Source organism: Prionailurus viverrinus, chromosome B2, assembly GCF_022837055.1.
Source record: "Prionailurus viverrinus isolate Anna chromosome B2, UM_Priviv_1.0, whole genome shotgun sequence".
NCBI classification, from domain to species: Eukaryota; Metazoa; Chordata; class Mammalia; order Carnivora; family Felidae; genus Prionailurus; species Prionailurus viverrinus.
The window spans coordinates 119,660,969-119,684,476 of record NC_062565.1 but is presented as its reverse complement, the minus strand read 5'-3'; the positions used below and the strand labels follow the sequence as shown (position 1 = coordinate 119,684,476).

Genomic DNA, 23,508 nt, shown 5'->3' with positions numbered 1-23,508 from the left:
AAACTTTCACTATCTCTTTTATTCAATAATATATTAGGCATGCTAGCCAATATAATAACACAAGGCAATTAAATAAAATGGCTTAGACCATAAAGAAAAACAAAACAAACTTTATTTGTAAATGGCATGGTTGTCTATATAAAAAATTCAAGACTATCTACAGATTATTAGACTTGAAAAAGAGTCTCTACGGCGGTGAGAGAGGCTGAAGAGTTTTCTGGGACAAACTGTGGCAACTTTTCCTATAGACAGAACCTCTTGGTGTTTTGTGCAGTTAACTGCAAATGAATTTTTAAAAAATTTTTTTAAGGTTTATTTATTTTTGAGACAGAGAGAGACAGAGCATGAACGGGGGAGGGTCAGAGAGAGAGGGAGACACAGAATCTGAAACAGGCTCCAGGCTCTGAGCGGTCAGCCCAGAACCTGACGCGGGGCTCGAACTCACGGACTGCGAGATCATGACCTGAGCCGAAGTCGGACGCTCAACCGACTGAGCCACCCAGGCGCCCCAATGAATTTTTAAATGGATAATGAAACTTGGCCACTTTGCAAATCAAACTAACCGACTGTATTTACACATTGATATATGCTATATGACGAGTGTCTCTATCAGTCCATGCTGCCCTAAAAAAATCCCATAGACCAGGTGCTCAGACAAGAGACATAAATTCTCTCATAGTTCTGGCGATTGCAAAGTCCAGGATCAAGGTCTAACAGGGTTCACTTTCCAGTGGGAGCTCTCTTTACGGGCTTAGAGATGGATGTCTTCTCCCTGTGTCCTCATATAGCAGGGAAAGGGAAAGAGAGCACAAGTTCTCTGGTGTCTCTTCTTATAAGGGCACTAATCTCACTAGGAAAGACCATTCTCATGACCTCATCTAAACCTAATTATCTCACAAAGACTCCGTCTCCAAGCACCATCACATTGGGGGTTAGGGTTCCAACATGTGGATTGCGGGGTTGAGGGGGCACACATTTCAGATCACGGCAATAAGTCTTCACATTTGCAAATTATAAATGAAAGTTTTCTTAACATGATACAGCACCTAAGAGAGAAAAAGGGCTATCTGAAAGTCTCACCTGTGATAAAGGTGTGTGTGTTTGCTTTTGTCCAGTTTCAGTATTTTCTATACAAAATAATTCCTCCTTGAATAATATTCATCTACAATGGGTAAAATCAATCTAGGTGTGAAAAGAAATCCATATTTTTAAAAAGGCTTGAGGGAAATGGGGCAGGAATCTCTTAGGGGAAAAAATATTCTACAGAGATGTCGCCAAAGCCTAGGCATATGTTTTTGTGGTCTTGTGCCCTGTGGATATTTGCCAAAGAGGAAAGTTACTCTAACCTCCCTGGGCAGGCATTTACAGAGCATCTCAATCCCTGCATCGTTTGGATGTCGATGAGACTCACCTGCCAGCGGCAGGCGCCTAAACAGGATGTCCAGAAATCCCAAGAAAATAATCAATATAGAAAAAATATGCCATCATCAGCTTCTGAATAAGAAACTGGCTCACATTCACACACCAAGCCACAGACTAAATAGAAATTTCCCATCCTAAAAATGAAATGCGTGCAGAATTCTTGGGGAGTAATATCCACTCCAACATACACCTAGTATTATCATTATTTGCAAACATACTCCGAGGTTTTGTGTGTGTGTGTGTGTGTGTGTGTGTGTGTGTGTGTGTGAACAAGCCTCCTTCATTAAGACATTGTTGCTGGGTGAATGGGAGTATCTCTTGAGAAGTAATGTGACATCTGATGTCAGAATTGCATAGCATTGATACTAGAAAAACCACCTACTTAGGTCAGTTACAAATTCTCATTTTGCTAAAGAATCAGGAATTTCCCAGTTTTTTGTTTTGTTTTGTTTTGTTTTTAATGTTAGCAGGAGATATCCTAAAACATTCTTAGCAGGCTGAGGTCTAAAGATGTAGGAAAGATCTTGATGTCTGGAGAAAATTTGTACATGTGTGTCTGTGTGTATACAGAAGAATAAAATATGGCGTTCTTCATTTATAAATTGACCCTACTGTCTTATTTTCTAGCAATGGTGATCTATTTATAATCTCAAATTAATTGTCTTGTGAAAAGTGGAGGGGGGAGAAATAAAAGCAGGCAAACCCAATGCCCATAAACAAAAACATCCGCAATTGTCCCCTGCAGTAACTGAACCCAGAAATGCAGGGTAAGTTTCAAGTGCTGCATCTACACAAGTCATTATAGTGTTAAATTAAAATATTTCAAAGTCAAGGGTGTCTTTTTATCATTGTGCAACTTAGTAGCAATGTGTGCATCTAGACTCTGGTTTCAGTTCTGCCAGTGACTGGGTGACCGGGGGGGAAAGTAACACTGTCCTTCTGCTCAGTTCTTATATGCACAAGATGACAAGGAAAATGATTGAAAAGTGAAAAAAAGTTGCAGAATGTGAAGTTGGAAAAATTGGGTTGAAGTTCAAAATGACATCTCTCTCTCTCTCGAGGCAGAACACTTTCAGGGTAAATATGTATTGAACACTTCCCACGGCTTCAGCCCTGCGCTAAGGCTGCCATATTAGGAGAGGACTTGGGAGGAATGATGCTCACAAGCTCTGCTCCAAAATGATACACTACTCTTCCTCCTTGAGGTAAGTCTCTTCTTATACCAGCAACAGTTATCAGAGTGCCTCATACTACCCATTACTACATTTTTACTTCAGGCATTTTACAACCAATGCGCTGGCCCTACTTTTCTGAGAAATAATGTTGCCATGGAATATGGTACTCTGGAAGTGTGAATTCAATTCTATATTGATACCATTATTTTCTTCCTGTGAATTAAACTACATATGCCTTTTAGGGGCACTTGTGTGGCTCTGTCGGTTAAATGACCAGCTCTTGATTTCAGTTCAGGTCATGATCTTGTGGTTCGTGGGATTGAGTCCCACATCAGGCTCTGTGCTGATAGCACAGAGCCTGCTTGGTATTCTCTCTCTCTCTCTCTCTCTCTCTCTCTCTCTGCCCCTCCCCTGCTTGTGCTCTGTCTCTCTCTCTCAAAATAAATAAATAAACATGAAAAAAAACACTACATATGCCTTTTAAATAAACAATGCCAGACCTTCAAATATAGAGTTTTATATGAGAATCATGGCATCCCAGAGATTTAAAAAAAAAAAAAAACAAAACAAAAAAAACAGAACAACAAAAAAACTGTAGATAATGTATCCCAGTTATATTGTTTACATAAATCTCAAAGCCAGGATATGGCAGATTCCTGTTGCTGGGCTCGTAGCCCACCACTCATTGTATCACCAGAGACAAAAGTCTTTCACATGAATCACTGATGCTTGCCAGTTGCTGACAGTCTACTTTGTTCTGATCTCTCTTCATAAAGAACATAGGATAGTTTAAATCTTTCAAGATTTTTCATCAAAACAAAACAAACCAAAACAAAACAAAACAAAAAGACCTAACCAACAAAACCAATCAAAACCTGAGAGGCTTAGCACGCAACCAGCAGAGTTACAAAGTTATTTACTATGTGTTTTTACGACACAATGGGAAGCGTAACTTTTATTTCAAGTAATAGAACCTGGTGATCAGAAGTATATATTCGAAAACCATAAAGATCAGTGGCATTGCCACTTATTAGTTGCATGACCTTCTAAAGCCTCAATTTTCACAAATAGAGAATGGAAATAATAATAATAGTTACTGTTACAGGGTTGAGAAAATCATATGAGACCTCAATTTACGTACTCAGGTCTATGGCTAAGGTAATACATGTACCATTATTATAATTTCCTGACATATATTTATCCCTTTCTATATTTTGACACTAGCAACTAAAATCAACTTCCTCAAGCTAATGTTTAAAGCCACCACAATAAGCTGTCATTTGTATGTATACGGTATCATTCGATCTACTCAAAAATCTGCCAAGATAAAACTCTGGATAACCTAAAGGCTGATCGGGAGTTTCCTTCTCCTTCATTCTGAAGATGTTTTGCGATATTAAGGTAGAAACACGGACAGCTTAGGAAAGACTCTCAGCCTGAAGTCTCAGATTCATAACACAAACTGATCTATATTCAAAAATTGTTTTCTAGTGCAGGTCTGACGGCTTAGCAGTGTTGAATCAGAAAAAAAAAGTTTCTCTCTGTTGCCGTGCCCTTGCCTCTCGATTAACAAGTGCCACCCTCTACCGATGTACTTCTGGGATGCTGAGATCCTCACCGACACACAGGAGAGCTCAAGATATCAATTTAAACAAACATTCATAGAGGAACGAGTATATTTCTCATATACAGTTTCAGCTAGGAGATTAAGCTTAGTGCTGGAGGCAGGCTTAAAAGAATGGGCTGTATTCAACAGACCGATTCTCACTGTACTAAATCCTAACTAATTCAGCAAGAACATCTCGATGCTTCATACATAAAGTTAAAAACAATGCAGAGAAGAATGTCTCCTCTGATCCGCCGTCATTCTGAACCACCTAGACCTGTATCTCCGTCATTTTTCCCAGCACCAGGACCACCCTCCCTTCAAGTTGAATGGCTAAACGTTCCTAAAAATATCCAGCTCCTTTATTCTCCCTGGGGATAACCAAACCGGATGAGTCTAAGTACTTGTAACACCAAGATGCTGTAGTTTCTCTACGGCTGTTACACAGCTACGGGGCCGCAGACCCAGTAAATCTAGAGACTGCCAATGGACTACATTGTCCAAACACCTTACAGACATGCTTTCCATTTGTAAGTTTTGCTATTGAGCATTTCCCAATGAAGGGTACCCTTTGACAGGGAGACAGGAAGCCATGAGAAGTGATTCCATTCTGTCATCACTGATTAAGTTATTAGATTATTTTAATTATTGTCTTGCTTCCTTCATCTGAAGAAGAGCTTGGTCTAAGACCTTTAGGTGCCGAACATCTTATAACTCTGTGTAGTTTATGATTAGTTATCACGTCATTTGCAATGTTTTCTTGTGCTTATTGGGGGGGTGTGTTGTTGTTTTGTTTCTTTGGTTTTGCTTCAGTGCTTTGATTCACAGCAATCGTGAGGAATACAGGGTTAGGTAGAAACTTCCTTCACGGCTCTTTTTTAAGTTTTTTATTTATTTACTTTGAGAGAGAGAGAGAGAGAGAGAGAGAGAGAGAGAGAGAGTGTGTGTATGTGAATGAGTGGGGGAGGGGCAGAGGGAGAGAGAGAATCCCAAGCAGCCTCCGCACTGTCAGCCCAGAGCCCGATGTGGGGCTTGAACCCACCAACAGTGAGATCATGACGTCAGCTGAGATCTAGAGTCAGTCACTTAACCGACTGAGCCACCCAGGTGCCCCTCTCACGTCTTCAAACACGCAGGGTAGTTTCACAAAGGGCTCAGACTCTGCTGCGGGGAAATAATGTTTTCTAAAGTCAGAGTGAAAGCTGAATGATAACTGGCTGAGATGCAGCTGGGAAAATTCACAGAGTCCTCTCACATACTTTTTCCATTTTCCTCCAGGGTGCCTCAAGTTCTATTTATTCTTCAAGCACTGAAATAACCCCAGCATATTTCAGCAACAGCTCAAGAAAGAGCATCTTTTTGACTTCACCATGTATGGTTTCAATCCAACTGTTTTCCATTTTCACATCACATGCTATTCCTGAGTTGGGTTCTCACAAACCTAACATACAGCCACATCTCCCCCAAAAGGGCAAAGGACGCTTGCTGAGAAGAGGCGCACAGAAATTCCAACCAATCCCTTGAAGCTTTTATTCTTAACCCAGCACCAAATAGCTTAAGAGCTCATCTTGCCTGTTATAAATAGGATCCAGTGCCTATCACTCCAGCTCACTGGGAAAGAATGCAAACAGTCCTAGGAATGAAATACTCAGGAAGACTATCCTGCCTAGTCAGAGCTATTTTCTTTTAAATGACAAAATTTCCCTCCAGACACAGAGAAAGCCTTACATTTTTAGCCTGTGAGTTTCTCATCCTTAGGAATGATGTGATGTTTCATATGAGCAAGAGAGAGAGAGAGAGAGAGAGAGAGAGAGAGAGAGAGTTGCATCAGTAGTAAAAATGTGCTGAGCAAAACCCTTCTCTCTCTCTCGGCTTGCCTTTAAAGGAGCTCTCATTATTTTGACGAAATCCGTGTGGTCACGCTGCATTCTCCAGGAACAAACATGGTTCATCTAAAGGTCTGTCCAGAAGGACATCTAGAAAGCCAACAATAGGCAGCTATTAGAAGGACACACAGACAACACCAAGTTGAGTCCACAGAATCATTTTTTTTTAAATCTTGGGAACAAAGAAAATTGACTTGTTCTTTTTTCTCCTATGCAAAGAAGTGGACGTAAGACATAGTCCATATTGTTACTTAGGTATTTTTTTCTTTGAATAGAAACCAATAAATTTTGTATATAAGAAACAAATACATGAAGACAGGTACAAGTGCAAAATTTTCTTGTTTAGTTATCAGTAAACTATTACCATATTTGTAAAGGGGATTTTGAGGTATCAATCTCTGAACTTAAAAATGTGTCTCATTCGTGTTACATATTCAGGAGAAAACACATGATGAAAACTTCCGTCTCCGTCTCTTTTTTTAACATTTAAGGGAATGTTTAATGTCACAGAATGTAATTAATGATATGTGGATACTTTCTTAAAAAGCAAACTAGACTGGTATACATAATAAACTTCCAGATCAAAAAGAGTTCTATGGATCAAAAGATACCATAAATGAAAAGGGTAATAGATTGGGAGGAAATATTTCCAACACGTATGAGGATAAAGGCTATAACAGCAGCAAAAACCTATAAATAGGCTACTCAGAAGAAGAAAATTTACACCTCTTGATTGTGGTAGCAAAATACAATTCTAAAGGATTACCATGTCTTTTAAACCTAGATAACTTGCCTTTGCCAAGATTACCACATCTCGAACTCAGATGCACACGACTGTCACCTCTAGTTCAATGCGGCTATAATTCTTTTCTTGACCTGAATCCCTACGTCTGCAGTTGAGAAGTTAGATGCTATATGTTTTTCTGAATACAGCTTTAATGACTTAAATTGAAGAGTCTTAGAATAAATAAATCTGTTCAGAGCTCATGATGCATAGAAATAACTGGATACACAACAATGATGTTATGTGATATTTAATGTTGACTAGTATGGTACAGAATTTTGAATTTTAGCCTGGTCCATATTTAAAGGGCAAATCAGAAAAAAATAACTAATGGCTGTAAGTACTAAAGTATTTAAACAAGGAGGCCATCGCACGGAGATGTCTCCAATGCAGCAGCAACATACAGAAGTGAACAAAATCTAAGCCAGAGTCAATGCACTCCAATCCAAAATAAGGAAACTGAAGAACAACTAATCACAAACAGTACAGGAAGCTTTCCCAAATAAGGCAACCACTTAAGCTATAGCCAATCAAATCATTTCTTTGCTTTGGTTCAGTGTTTTTTTCTATAAAAACCTTGCCCCTAGCTCCTATGGGTGGAGCTCTTCTAACCATCTTTGGTTTGGCATTTCCCAATTTGAATTAACGCTCAAATACACTTGAAAAATTGTAATGTGCCTCAGTTTACCTTTAAACCATGTGTAAAATAAAGTTTTTCCTGAAATCAGAAATAGGAAAGTGATTGAAACAATTGTCCTAGGAGTTTTGTTTTTGTTTTTTACTTTTGTTCTAGGAAATATAAACCTACCCCAAATCAAGGAAACAGAAGTGTAGTAATTGTAGTGTTGAACTCCTTAGACACTCCAAAACATTTTGTTACTTTTTTTTTTTTGCTAGCTCAAAGTCTATGCCAATCAAAGCCCAATGACTTGCATACACAAAGGCTTTATTTCAGGCATTTGAAACTTTCACACAAAGTTCACAGAGTGTCTAAATAAAGCTGTTTTTAATTGAATTTTCTTCATGGCTTTCACTTCAAAAAAAAAACCCTTCTTTCACTCCTTTCAACATGAGAGTACCCACATTAATTCTTTTTCTTCTGAAAATTTAGCAGATACCCAAAGGAGCTATTAAAATGCTTATGTAGGGGCACCTGGGTGGCTTAGTAAGTTAAGCGACTGGCTTCCGCTCAGGTCATGATCTCTTGGTTTGTGGGTTTGAGCCCTGTGTCGGGGCTCTGTGCTGACAGCTCAGAGCCTGGTGCCTGCTTTGGATTCTGTGTCTCCCTCTCTCTCTGCCCCTCCCCCGCTCTCACTAGGTCTCTCTCTCTCTCTCTCTCTCTCTCTCAAAAATAAACATTAAAAAAATAAACAAATAAAATGCTTATGTAAATGACTCTGCCCCCTGTAAGAAGCATATGCACATAATTGACTATATTTTCTAATTTAAATGTAGTCTTCAAAGAGTTTTTATGGGGGGGTACTCATTTCAGTTTCTCCGCATTTGTGGTATTTCCCATGACCTTATCAATCTAGCCCTAAGAGCCCACCTTCCTCCTGGCCAATTAATCACTCATCAAAGCTGTGTTATCTGCCACCAAAATCCGCAGATAAAATGGAAATTTGATCAATTGCACAGAGCATAATCAGTCATGGTATTCATGATGTTAACTCATGTACTTATAAAGTCTTAAGTCTGAAGAGCAGAACTTTAAAAAAAAAATCTTGACCTACTTGTTTTTAAAAAGTGCCAAAAATGGGGTGCCTGGGTGGCTCAGTCCGTTAAGCGACCGACTTTGGCTCAGGTCATGATCTCCTAGTCTGTGAGTTTAAGCCCCACATCAGGCTCTGTGCTGACAGCTCAGAGCCTGGAGCCTGCTTTGAATTCTGTGTCTCCCTCTCTCTCTGCCCCTCTGCCATTCACACTCTGTCTCTCTGTCTCCCTCTCTCTCAAAATAAGTAAATATTAAAAAAAAAAAAAATTTAAAGGTGCCAAGGCATGTCAAAGAGCAGAAGAGTAGAAAATACAAAATGTGAAGGCAGGGTTTTGCAGTGGCCCAGAACCAGACTTGAAGCTCAGTCTCCCTCTATAATTTCCTCATACTAAGTAAAATAGAGTGAAATCTTCATTTACTTCATTTCCCCTTGTCAAAATAGGCAGAGCTCATTTAAGATCTAGGCAGTTACTCTTCTAAGTTTTAAATCAAGAAATGAAGTCTTTCCATCATTAGCTACCGATAATGTCACACCTTGCACTGTGACAAGTACAATGAGGCATATTAGAAGGTTTGCTGTACAAAGGTATGTGGAGAACTGAAAAATATACTGTCCGTTCTAATTAGTATTACAGTAGTCCAGATGTTAAACAGATGGATCTCACTGTATCATACGACCAAGTTAAAAAACAAGTGGTTAAATTTTTTTTTCTCACAAATATAGACATTTCAAATCAGTGTTACTGCAAACACAGGCATGAGCCAGTAGAAAGTGAACAAAAATTAGAAAATTGTCTTATATTAAAATTAGAGCAATTCCCAAAGACTCCATTTACTTTGTACTTAGAAATGGTAAGCTTTGATCTTAGCTTCAGTGAAAAACCACCATTCCAGGTACTATTTCCCTTTTCTTTACACTTTGAACTTTTTAAAACCAATGTCAGCAATTTCATATCCTTTCCTGCACCTGGAAAAGTGCTGTTTCAGACTTATAGGTTGTCCTTCAATTCCCTATTCATTTCACTTCCTAGCTTTAAGTGAAAAGTGGGGGGAAATATTCTCTCTAGTAAGACTATCTTTAGTATATTCTTTGTTTATTCTTATCATTATGGCCATACAGTTTCCTGGATTTAAGTCACTCCCAGATGTTAAAATTGTCAAGATCTTTAAACTACAGACTGTGCCCTTTGCATGATAAGAGAGACCATACAAGAAGTGTTTCCAAAAGAAGCATTGACATCTGGTGGGCAGAATGTTGTGTAAGTTTCCAAATAGGAAGGCAAACTTTCCTTTCAGACAGGTTTGAATATCATTTGATTAAGACATAGCACTGAGATGTGACAGATTATAAAAATGATTTTGACAAGTGATTTTAATTTTTAAAGATCAAATAGGAAATGGATATGAAAAGTATCAATAAAGGGGTCAGTGAAACATAAAAAAAAACCCCTCCTCTTGCCAATAAACAACACTGCCAAGTATATATTTTTTTAATTTCAGCTTTACTGAGGTATAACTGACAAAATAGAAGATATTTAAAGTGTACATCATGCTGATTTAACGTACGTACGTTGTGAAATGATACCCCCACCTAGTTAACTAATACATCCATCACCTCACATTTCCATCTTCCTTCCTTTTCTTTTCCCTTGTCTTTTCTTTTTTGTTCTTTTCTCCTTTTTTTCTTGTTTCTTTTCCTTTCCTTTCTTTCCTTTTTTCTTCTCTTTTCTTTTGGTGAAAACATTCAAGTTTCACTCTCAGCACATTTCAATTATACAATATAGTATTATCAACTACGGTCACCATGTTGTACATTAGATACTCAAACCTTATTTACCTTGTAGCTGAAATCTTGCTTGCACCCTTCTACCAACCTTTCCATGTTCCGCTCCCCCCATCCCTGACAACAACTTTCCTACCAGTTTTATGAATTTAACTAAAAAAAATTCCACTTATTTATATGTGATACCATCCAGTATTTGTCTTTCTCTGTCTCGCTTATTTCACTTAGCATATAAGGCCTTCAAGTTCCATCCATGCTAGGACAAATGGCAGGATTTCCTACTTTCTTTCTTATGGCTGAACATTACATTGTATACACACGTCATGGCTGCTTTATCCATTCACCCAGCTACTGACAGGTTGTTTCTATATCCTGGCTATTGTGGATAATGTTGCAATAAACATGGAAGTGCAGAGATCTCTTACATATCCTATTTTCATTTCCTTTAGATATGTAGCCAAAAGTGGGTTGGCTGGGTTTTTAATTTTTTGAGGAAAACGTCATACTGTTTTCCATAGTGGTTGCACCAATTTACAATGCCATCAAAAATACACAAGGCTTCCCTTTTCTCCACATGCTCACAACTCATCTGTTGTCTTTTTGATGATGGCCCTTCTCACTGGTATAACTAATATCTCGTTGTGGTTTTCATTTGCATTTCACTTGTGATTAGTAATGCTGAGCACCTCTTTTTGTACATGTTAACCATTTGTATGTCTTCTGTGGAAAAATGTCTTCAGATTCTCTGCCCATTTTTAATCAGATTTGTTTGCTATTGAGTTGTATGAGTTCTTTCTATATTTTAAATATTAACTCTTCATCAGATATGTGATTTCCAAATACCTTCTCCCGTTCCATAGGTTGTCTTTCCATTTTGTTGACGGTTTCCTTTGCTGTGAGACTTTTTCCTTTGATGAAGTCTCCCTTGTTAATTTTTGTGCTTTTGTCACCTTGGCTCTGAGCATGCTTTTTGTATGTTTAATATTTTATTTGGCATTATGGGAGACTTGGAGGCACTGACAGAATCGTTGCGTTCAAAGAGTTTACATCTGGGGAGAAAACTGACAGAGCAAACAGAAATAAAGTCAGGTTGTAACTGTGGCACTAGCCATATGTGTACTAAGAACTCAGAGAAAGAGCACAAAAAACCATTTGGTAAGAGTTGTCAGGGAAGGATTCATGGTGGAAGAAGATGGGTAAAAAACTGATGGAGTAGGACTGAGGAAGGATTGGGAAAGGGTTGATGAGAGGTTAAGGGCTGGATGAATAAAGACCATAAAGAGTCCAAGGTGTTGGGGTAACGGGAGATTACGGAGGATACTGGTTTGCACAGAGAAATGCTGCATGTGGAAAGTGGAAGGATATCAGATTGGAAGGGAAGAGTGGAGCTAGATATAGTCCAGAGAGGACTAAAACCTGTGATAAGTAATGAAGGGCTACTGTGCTTTCTTTAATACAACTTCAGCCATAAATGAGAAAAGCCAGTTTGAAACTTTTTGTGGAACTCTTAAAAATGTTCCACAAATTGGAGCCTGCCTGGAAAATAGTCTAAAATCAGTACTTACTTAAAACCTGAGTTCTAAATTTTTGTTAATAAACGAAACGAATTTTGCCTAAGCCAATCTTATTCCAATAGCATCAATTATGCTACCTAATACCATTGGATATTTTGTGGTTGAAGCATTATTCTACACATACATAGCCTCTACAGAGGGTAAAGTTTTACACAGACTCAAAAAAATTATTTATTCACTCCCTCATCCATGAATTCCTTCATTCCACATTTCCATTACTCTGTCAAGTACTGTACTAGGCAGTTGGGATGCAAAGAGAAAAGAAAAACAGTCCAGTGGGACTGAGTCAAGTGGGAAAGATAAACATATAAACAGAGGAAACAAACAAAAAAAAAACTGTGTGAAAGAAGAAAATTCCACTGCAGCACCTCTTTTAATAAGGAAGGTAATTTAATTTTTAGCAACTTCTTATCAGAGATCAAAGTAATACAAAAGATAGAGGCATTTCCGGGTATCCAAAGAGCAGAGTTTTATAAAAGCTACTACTCAATGCTTGTTACCAAAATGTCACAACATCAGAATGAACAGGAAGCCAGAGTTGTTTAATCTTGAAGCCTCTGAATAGGCAGTGATGGTGGGCACAGCATCTAGATGAACACATGTGCCCTAGCCAACTGTTCCAGTCTTGGCAGAAAATGGTAACAATGAGATAGGTGCTCTTCTGCTCTCCAGAAACTCCTGGAAAATGCTTAGCGCTGCAACTGATAGGTCACTGTTAATTTCACCGAAGGATGATAGTTTTAAATAAGCAAAGAAGCTGTGTGGTGGTCTTCCTTTAGGCCATCTATACCCTTGGTCAGTCTCATTCCATAAAGTGGCTTAGGAAGGTATAGAGTTAGATCAAGGTTCTACCACTCTCAAGTTATCTTACCACACGGTTACTGGGGCTGGCATTTTAATGGACTCAAATCTTTCTATTAGAGATAAAGCCAAAGGTTTGAATGAAGATGCCTAGTGGAGATAATGCGCATTACTGGAATTTATTCACACCCATGTAAAGTGGAATCCATCAACCACATTATAAAGGCTGGTATCACATTCCGTTCTGTTTACACAAGAGGGGAAGGTTAGAAAGCAGTTGGAGAGAAAGTGCTGAGAGAAGTCAAGAATGTGGAAGTTGAGGCCTGTGGAAATGGAACATGAATTTCATCAACTTCATAGTCTGGTTTGAGATTCACCGTGTACCTCTGAATGTGTGTTAAGTCTATGCCGTTCATGTACACTGGGTACTGTGTGTCCACCAGTTAAGGATCACATCATGTTGCAGAAGTCAGCCCTGCTATCCATAATTAAAAAGATTTCTTTTGTTTTTTTTTTTTTAAACAAAAGAGTGTGTTAACTCAAGATTATTTATGGACAAAGAATAATGTTTAAAGGTAGGTAGGGCCTCCAAAGAGGACGACTTGGGTTCAAATCCCGGATCCTTTTCTTCCAAGTCTGTATGACCTGGAGAATGTAACCTGACCACTCTGTGTCCAAGTTCTCATCTGTAGAAACAAATCAAACTAGTATCTAACTCAGAGGATTGCTATCATGGTTAAAAGAGAGAATACAGAGGGGCTCTTAATGTAAATAAAGCTCTCAATTCATATCTGTTATAGTTATTTTCCATAGAACATTGAAAATGTCATCCAAGGTAATGGAATTGACTTACTTGATGCAAAATTAGGCACGTTCTGGTAAAAAAGGAAGACTGGCTAACTTAGTAGGATAACTAGACATTTACATCGTACTCTGCAAGCTATTCTAGAATATTTTGCACTTTTACAAGAGCTATAAAATATGATATCAGTATCTAACCCTGGAAATATCTGAGCAACATGCTAGAATCACAGGTTCTTTCCTGAAGACTTCCAAAATGAGCCGCTCAAACATTTATGTCAAAGCAGTACAGGAGATCGATGGTAGGCTGAGGTAAAGTCCAAAGTCTACTTGTAGCAAGTAAAAATTTCTTTTATGTCTCCTTTACACTTTGTGTTACACACCAATATATATCTGCTTAAGTATAGAAAGTTTTCACACACACAAAAAAACAAAACAAAACAGATGCCCTAGGAAGATTTACTTTGTTCATCCCAGGGTATCAATTGCCAGTGACCTGGCATGGGTTCCCACAGGTTCAGTTATTCCAATTTGATAAGCATGACAACAGGAAATATAAACAGAAGTCCAATTAGCATACTGTCACTGAAAAAGATTACACAAATTATTTAACACAGAGTTATGAACTAGGAGGCACAGTGTGGATAAATCTTGAATATTCTGGTTCTCTGATAATTTTCATGTGTATCAACAATTTGAAAAGAATTAAAATGTGATTAAGTGTAATTTTAATTCGGAGAATTTTATTTGTTAATTTATTCAGAAGGTATATCTGATTCTCAACATAACTGAAAGTTATCATATAGGTCTTCAATTAGTGCCTCAGGCTGCCCAAATCACTCTCATCAAAGTTTTCAGGTTTCTGTATAAAGAACATTTTACAGTATGTAGTTTTAAAATACATGGTCATTTGTTTTTTCTTTATTTTTTTTTTTTTAGTGGATCAGGTTAGGCCATGGAAAAGACAGGGAAATATGGGAAATACCTAAAAGATATAAGCAAATCTAGTTAAGTTTTGACATTCTTTACAAAGTAAGAAGAAAAAGCAGTGAGTAGCCATTAATAGCATAAAACTCTGCCTTGCTGTGCTCAGACAGGAAAAAAAACTAATTAACAAAGTACTGATCAAAAACAAAAACAAAAAAAAAAGGACTGATTATAACAATCTATATATTTATCCAGAAGTTCATGCTCATATTTCTCAATAAGAAGCGTTAAAAATATCTGCTCTTAGTGTTAAGTTTCTGACTTCAGCTCAGGTCATGATCTCATGGTACATGAGCCCCACATTGGGCTTTCTGCTGTCAGCGCAGAGCCCCCTTCAGATCCTCTGTCCCCCTCTCTCTCTGTCCTCTGCTCGTGCTCACTTTCTCTCTTTCTCTCAAGAATAAATAAACATTTTTTAAAAATTAAAAAAATATCTGATCTGATTAGCTGGACCTTTTCCAATTCCTTGTGGAATTATGCAGGGTATGTGATGTCTCTTTGGGCACATAAAATGTTTTGGATCATTTCCATCAGTCATTTCAAAATACAAAAATGGACTAGTTTTATGGCAGAGAAGTTAATTCATGGGTATCATTTTGGCAGTGGCACAAGGGTAAAAAATAATCTCTCTCTACAGAAACCAAATGCAACAAGGAAATTCTAATTGAATCACATGTCTTACATTACATGGATATGAGCCACATTGTTTTGGTCACATTTATTTTCCATCACCTTTATCAAAATAAGGTATCACATTACAGTTAAATTCAAAAGGTGCTTATTCCCCACAAATCAAAACTAAATAAAATTAATTTATCAAAATAACTATATGGATTTCTGGATACACATGTTGATTTCAACACACAGGTTTATCATTGCTTCAACCCAAAGCCTCCCTAAACTATCATTAAGGGATATAAACAAACATAAAGCAATGAAGATAAAAATAAGAGAAGATTAACATAGATGAGAGATGGTGTAGAACTGAACCCTGCTTCCAAGTGCTCAGATCAAAAATAGCATTATCCATGTTTCCACAGTTTTGCTAATACTTATATCCTACCCGTCGGGAAATCCTGTTAGATCTACCATCAAAATAGATGGAGAATTTTGACATTTTTCACCATTTCCACCGCTCCACACTAGTCAAGGCTACCATCATCTCTTGCCTAGGTTACTGCAGTAATCTCTTCTTCCTTAGCCTCCCCTGAGCCACCGCTGCGCATTCTCTACATAGAAGCCAGAAAGAAGCCAGATTGCTTCTTTCAACAGTGTCATGTCTTTCAACAACATCACTCGTGTTTAAACACTCCACTGTCTTCCTTCTTGACTGAGAGGAGAAGCCTTGTTTTCACAATGGCCCACAATGCCTTACCTGGTCTGGACTCCCATTCCTGTCCTGCTCCTGACCTTATCTTGCTAACCCGCTTGGACCACAATGGCCTCCCACCTCAAACCTACTAGCTACACTCCTGCCTCGGGCTTCATGTGCTGCCCCTTCTGCCTGGGGTACACTTCTCCCTAAAATTACTGTAGCTTCACTCTCTCCTTGATATTTTTTCTGACGCACCTTAAGTGCAGTCTCAATCTTTATATATCTGACATCCATTAGCCCACTTCATTTCTTTTCCATAGCACGTATCACTAACATGCTACATAATTTACGCATGTACAATATCTGTCTTACCGGCAGAATGTAACCTCCTGAGAGCAGGGATTTTTGAACATTTTTAATCTCTCATGTATCACCTACACCTACAATACCTAAACCTATTGGTACTCACAATAAGAGTGCCAGGTAAAAGGCAGGATGACCAACTAACCTCAGATAAACAGCAGATAATGTCTGAGTACAGAGAGATCCCATCTGCTGTTTGTGTAGAATTCAAATCTAACTGGGTATCCTGGGATTTTATTCGCCAAATCTGGTCATCCTAACTGCAAGACATTTGTCAAACAAATGAATAAGAATTTTGGAGGCTGAAAAGCTGAGGGGATAATGGTAGGTAACTTAGCAACTTACAGAAAATTAAGTGCTAAACATCAACAGGGCTGGAGGAAAAGAGGACAGGAATGAGGAAGCCACGAAAGAGAGAGAACCTGTGGCACGCAATCCTGGAAACTATAAGGAATTAAAGGCATTAAGTGCTCCCAAAGTGGGGGGTATAAAAATGCATGGGAGTGGACAGTGGGGGAACTCAAAACAGGAGGAGTAGATTGAAGTCTTTAAAAGAAACACACACTTATTAATTTATCTTACGTTTATTTAATTTTGAGACAGTGAGCAGGGGAGGGGCAGAGAGAGAGGGGAACAAAGGATCCAGAGCCGGCTCTGTACTGACAGCAGCGAGTTCGATCCAGGGCACAAACCCACGAATCCTGAAATCATGACCTGAGCAGAATTTGGGCACTCAACTGACTGAGCCACCCAGGCGCCCTAAAAAGAAACAGACATTGAAAACTATCCACATCCTGGGGCGCGTGGGTGGCTCAGTGGGTTAAGCTTCTGACTTTGGCTCAGGTCATGATCTCACGGTTCCCGAGTCTGGCTCTGTGCTGACAGCTCAGAGCCTGGAGCCTCCTTCAGATCTGTGTCTCCCTCGGTCTCTGCCCCTCCCTCACTCGCTCGCTCTTTCAAAAAGAAATAAACATAAAAAAAAGAGAAATGTATAAAACTACCCACATCCTGACCAGATAGATGACTGCCTGTTTTACTCAAGCAGAGAACTAAACTTTTACCTTCTCTCTCTCTCAAAAATAAATAAACATAAAATAAAGGGAAATGTATAAAACTACCCACATCCTGACCAGATAGATGACTGCCTGTTTTACTCAAGCAGAGAACTAAACTTTTACCTTATATAGAAAATGAATCATAAAAATACAATAGAAAAAACAATTGCACAGCAATTTTGATAAAATGTAATAGAAATTCATTATAAAAGCTATTAGCAAACAGCAATAGACAGGGATTTCCCTAACCTGATAATAGATCTCCACAAAAACCTTCAGTAAATGTAATACTTACTGGTGGACAATGGAAAGCTTACCTCAGAGTTTAGAGATAGAACAAGTGTGTTCGATAAAACCACATCTATTCGCTATCCAGTTAAAAAATGAAAGAAAAAGAATGAAACATATAAGAATCAGAATACATGATTGTGAATGTAAAAAATCTAAATTTTTATTGATAAGGCATTGACAGAATTAGTAAGTGAATCTAACAAGGTTTCTGGGTATAAAAATCATTTGTATTTGCATATGCTAGCAAAAACAGTTGGAAAATGCAGTTTTAAAGAAATGATAACACAAGACCATAAAGTATTGAATATGTAGGAATAAATTTAACAAAAGATGTGTAAGACTTCTGTATAAGACTATAAAATATTACTGAAATTTAAAAGATTTTAATAAATATTCATGAATTAGTAGAATCAATACTGTAAAACTTTGAATATCCCTAAATTAATTTACAAATTTGATAACATCCAACTAAAATCTTAATAGGTATTTCAACAGAAATTGAAAATCTGGTGCTAAAATTTGTATGAATACAGAAAGGGTCAAGCACAGTTAAACAATTCTTGAAGAAAAATAAAGTTGGGGAACTCACACTAGCAGATTTCAAGATTTACTGTGAGGTTATGGTAAATAAGAGGGTGGTATTTGCACATGAGCAAACAGACCAGTGGAAAAGAAGACAGAATCTAGAAACAGTCAGTCAAATATATGGTCTCTCGATTTATGACAACCAAAAACCAATTCCATGCGAATTGTGATGTGTAAATATGAAAGGCAAAGCCATAAAGATTTAAGCAGGTAAAGATTATCCTCAAGAATTAAGGAGGAACAGACTTCTTAAACGGCGCCAAAGAACACATTCACCAGAAAGGAAAACTATGAAAAACTGGATTTCATTAAAATTAAGCAATTTTACTCATCTAAACAACATTAAGACAGTGAAGTCACAGAGTGGGAGAAGATATTTGCTATATGTATATATATTTGCTATATATATATTATAAAGACCTCATGTGCAGAACAGAACTAAGAAAGTAAAAAAAAAAAAAAAGCGAATGGCTGCCTAATAAGCATTAGGTAAGGTATTCACAATAATTAACCTACAGAGAGATGTCAGTTACAGTGGTGAGTTTCCTCTCCCTCATCAGAATGGCTAATATTTAAACAAACAAACACGCCCAGCGGTACCAAGTGTCAGGGAGGACGCAGAATTACTGTGGCTTTCCCTCGCTGCTCACTGAACGTAACCGCGAGCAACCACTTTGGAAAAGTGCCAAAGAACATATGTACACCTGAGCAATTCCACTCATAGCTATATACCAAATGGAAATGAATGTATATGTTCACTAAGAGACTTCCATAAGAATGCTCACAGCAGCATTATTTGTGATGGCCCCAAATTTTCAACAACTCAATTGTCCATCAATAAATAGACTGGATAAGTTGTAGTACAGTCATAAAATTAAAAAAAAAATTTTTTTTTAAAAGCTACTGGGGCATCTGGGTGGCTCAGTCGGTTAAGCATCCGACTTGGGCTCAGGTCATGATCTCCGGGTCACCGAGTTCAAGCCCCACATCGGGCTTTGTGCTGACAGCCTGGAGCCTAGAGTCTGCTTCAGATTCTGGGTCTCCCTCTCTCTGCCCCTCTCTTGCTCACACTCTGTCTCTGTCTCTCTCTCTCTCTCTCTCTCTCTCTCTCTCTCTCAAAAATAAATAAATGTTAAAAAAAATTTTTTTAATGCTACACATGAAAATATGGGTAAGGTTCACAAATATGATGTCATGCAAATAAATTCATAGACAAAAGAATATAGACTATATGATTCCATTTACCTAAAATTCAAAAACAGGCAAAGCTAATTTATAAAAATAAAAGGATAGAGGCTATTATAGTTAAGTGGCTGATGCCTTTACAAAGGGTCAGAAGGTTCCTGGGGCTCTGGTAATAGTCTTTGTCTTGATTTAGATGATAGTTACATGAACATGTTTAGCTTGTAACAACTCCTCACACTGTATTACTTATAATTTGTGCTTGTAATTTTTCTGTATGGGTATTACACTTAAGTAAACATTTTCCAAATGAAAAAGCACTGGTGAACAAGAAAGAAAGAAAAAACACCAGGGTCCAACCAGGAAGAGGAAGCAGTTAATGAGGGATAAATGAAGGTTGAAATGAAATAGTGCCCTGAGGGCATTTGCTCATCCCAGGAACTTAGAGTGCAGTGACTTTTTACTTTTAGATACTTGCAAGATGGTGAGTTAAAATGTAACAGCTCAGAGCCTGGAGCCTGTTTCAGATTCTGTATCTCCCTCTCTCTCTGCCCCATCCCCTGCTTGTGCTCTGTTTCTCAAAAATGAATAAATGTTAAAAAAAAAAAATTAAGATTCTGGCCATAAGGATGGACCTTTCCAGACCGGGGGCAGGAGAGAGCGTCTAGAAAATATTTATCTCCTGATGAGAAGTGTCAAGAAAACTTCTTTATCTTTGTGTGGGCTTGAGGGGAAAATATTCAAAACTAAAGTTGTTGTTGGTTTTTCATATTCATTTAGTTTTGAGAGAGAGACAGAGAAAGAGCACACAAGCAGGGGATGAGTAGATAGGGAGACAGAGGATCCAAGGTGGGCTCTGTGCTGAGAGCCTGATGCAGGGGTTGAACCCAGGAACCATGAGATCATGATCTGAACCAAAGCCAAGAAATGGAAACTTAACTGACTGAGTCACTCAGGCACCCCCAAAACTACAGGTTTATCGGGTTCAAACTGGTTACCTGTGGGATCTGAGGAAACTCAAAATAATTAAAGCATTACTAGGTAAATCATGTCCCAGGATGCTTGGCTAAAGGAAACAATATCTTACCTGAAGGAATACACACAGTTCAGGTGTCACAAAATTATGCAGATAACCTTCTACAGAAGAACGAGTATGACCCCTGGGCTTCGCATGGGGCTGGTGTCCTCCTGTGCTTGTGTACAAATGAACCTGTGGCAGGAGGGGGGGGGGGGAGGGGGAAGGGAAAAAAAGAAAATTTGTCTAAAACATATAGGTAAATTACACATATTGATATATAAATCTTCAGTTAATGTAGGGGCAACAGTTGTATGCTATGTTTTTAATAATATGTGTAAAAATGGTTTCTTTTTAGAGCTAAAGGATGAAAACAATGAGTCCAATTCATAGGAGACTGATACATCTCACGGCTAAAAAACTCTTAAGAGTACCTATCCTGTTTACTAGGTATATGGAACTGGGAAAACCTCGATATGTTAGAGGCTGGGAAGACCAATATCTGGCCAAATGAAAAGGCAAGTTTATTAGGATGGTGATGATCCAATAAAAGGTAAAACCATATATTCTTTGTTCTCATACACATCTTTATAGAATATACTCCTTATAAGGACTTTTAAACTTAATAAGCAATTGTGAATGGATTTCTGTTATCCCTAGGCAACACAGAAAACCACTCTACCCAGGTTTTCCCCCCTTTCTATGCAAATAGGCTTGCAAACATCTGAGCTAACAGAAAATGACCAAAAAAAAAAAAAAAAAGTACCAGCCAAGTTGCTTGGATGCTAGGAGTAAACATACATAAACTGTTCTCCGTTCAGCATAAATGATCATAAATACACACAGTGCAATACAGAAAACTAAAAGTGTGCATTATAAAGATAGCAAGACTCTTGAAAAGTCCAAACAGCTGTAAAAGTACATTTAGCCACTGGGTCAAGTCTATTTTATACCATGAGATCTTTCTTATTTTTGTTCCACTACTAATAATTCAAGACTGCTTGCCTTACACCAATAATTTGCATTATCTTAGTATCAAACTATGTTACTATTATTTAACTATGTTGAAAGTAACATTATTCTAATTTTTTAATGTTTATTTTTAAAAGACAGAAAGACAGCACAAGCAGGAGAGAGGCAGAGAGACAGAGAGACAGAGACAGAGACAGAGACTGAGCCATCAGCACAGAGCCCGACACGGGGCTTGAATTTACAAGCTGTGAGTGTAATGCCCGAAGTTCCGAAACCTCCCACAAAAGTCCACCAGAGTCTTAAGTCAAAGCCAAGCGGCAAGGGTCGTTTATTGCAGGTTCGAACCTGGTCCCCCGCGCACTCGTCGCCGGTGACGCAAGAGGCCACGATCAGGGTTGGTACAGCGTTTTTATAGACAGAGACAAATAGCACAGGGGAGGTTTCAAATTATGAGGGGCCTGATTAGTTGATTTTAAAGTAAGGACATTTGTTGTTCTCTGATTGGGCGTCCTTTGTCTGTCCTTTGGCGGGAAGGCTTTGTCCGTTACTTGTGGTGGGAGAAAAAAGGGGGAAGGGGGAAGGGGGTAGGCTAGGTGAGGAATGTGCTAAGCAAGCAGGTTTACAGAAGCGAGAAATGCAGGTTAGTTTATGTACAATCACTCATTCCATCACATATCAGACTACATTTAGGAAGGTTTACAACCCATTCTACTACACAGCGGGTTACATTCAGGAAAGGCCTCACAATGCTCGTAGCAAACAGCAAGCAAAACAGACTTCTCAGCAATTGTATTTCTTATCAAAGATCCATAACAGGCAGAAAAGAGAACTTTAGCTTTAAACTAAGGCAGGGCTGTCATTTGGATTTAAAGCTGTTCTTTTCAGTGAGATCCGAAGCGGATGCTCAACCGAGGCCCCCTAAAAGTAACATCATTCTAAATAAAACAATGACTAGTTTTTATTTTTCAAAGTTTGAAAATATTTTAGGTGTAAAGTTTTCAACTCAAGAATATTATAGGCTTTTACTTAAACTCAAAATAATTCCTGAACACTTTAATATCCTTTTGTTCTCGATTTTTAAGTCTTTACTTTTTTTTTTTAGTGTTTTTATTTATTTTTGAGACAGAGAGTGAGACAGCACACCTGGGAGAGGGGCAGAGACAGAGGAGGGCAGAGGATCCAAAGCAGGATCTGAGCTGACAGCAGAGATCCTGATGTGGGGCTCAAACTCATGAAGGCGAGGTCATGACCTAAGCCGAAGTCAGACGCGGAACCGACGGAGCCATTCAGGCACCCCATCAATTTTTAAAAGTCTTTTCAATGTTTTTTAACTCTATGCAAAAGGATTTGTACAGAAGGAAAAAAATTGGTATTTAAAGCAAAAGTAGAAAGCTAATTTCCCTTGAAATCCTAATTCTTAAAAAATAAAGCTGAAAGTTTATCAAAAAATTAGTTTTGAGAACTGTCAAACCCAGATCAGTCTCAAAATAATTTGAATAGTGTGAATTCAAACTCCCTCTGCTTTGATTCAGTACTAGATTAAGATTGTATCTAGAAATCAGGTGGTGTTTCTTATCCGTTGTTTTACAAATAAATGTTAATTTCATAATAGTAAGACTGGGTAAATAATGGGTAATTCTGTTCCTAGGAATTACTTCAGCAGGACCTGGAAGAGGACACACACTTTCATATGGACAAATTAGAGAGAGAGAAGAAGAGAGAGAGGCACATGGATGTAGCATACACTGAAAATTCTGTGTACGTATCTTCTATTTGCTGATTGGGCCAGCTCTCCAACCTCTCTCAGCAACACACAACCTTGCACAACCTCAGGAATCACCATTCACCCCTGCAGCAGATCCTTGGTAGATTTCATGGAATCTTGCCTTACACAAGCCTGGTTAACCCCCAGCAGAGATCCCAGCTGAATCCTCACACAGAGTTTTGGTGCCCACCCTCTGTGCAGCTTCCTCTTCTCTGAATACCACTGGCTTGCAAATTCCAGATGCTTCAGGCAGCCACAAATTCCAATCTCAGACCCCAAAACTCAGCATGACTGTAAATCTGCTTGGGCTCCCCACCCTGTGCCATGGCAAGAAGCAGTCCCAGGCAAAAAAAAAAAAAAAACCCCAAACAAAACAATGGGGAAACAGTAGGGCTCACCTCGTGTCTCCTTTATCTCAATGATGTTGTTTAT

The 23,508-nt window shown here is 38.4% G+C and overlaps 1 long non-coding RNA gene across 1 annotated transcript in view; it reads right to left on the bottom strand.

Annotated features, from left to right (window-relative positions):
- Nucleotides 1-23,508, bottom strand: part of LOC125166314 (uncharacterized) — a 109,477-nt gene that overhangs the window by 83,338 nt on the left and 2,631 nt on the right. Inside the window, exon 2 of the long non-coding RNA XR_007152425.1 lies at nucleotides 20,412-20,534. This is a non-coding gene — a long non-coding RNA (uncharacterized LOC125166314). The remainder of the gene's footprint in view (nucleotides 1-20,411; nucleotides 20,535-23,508) is intronic.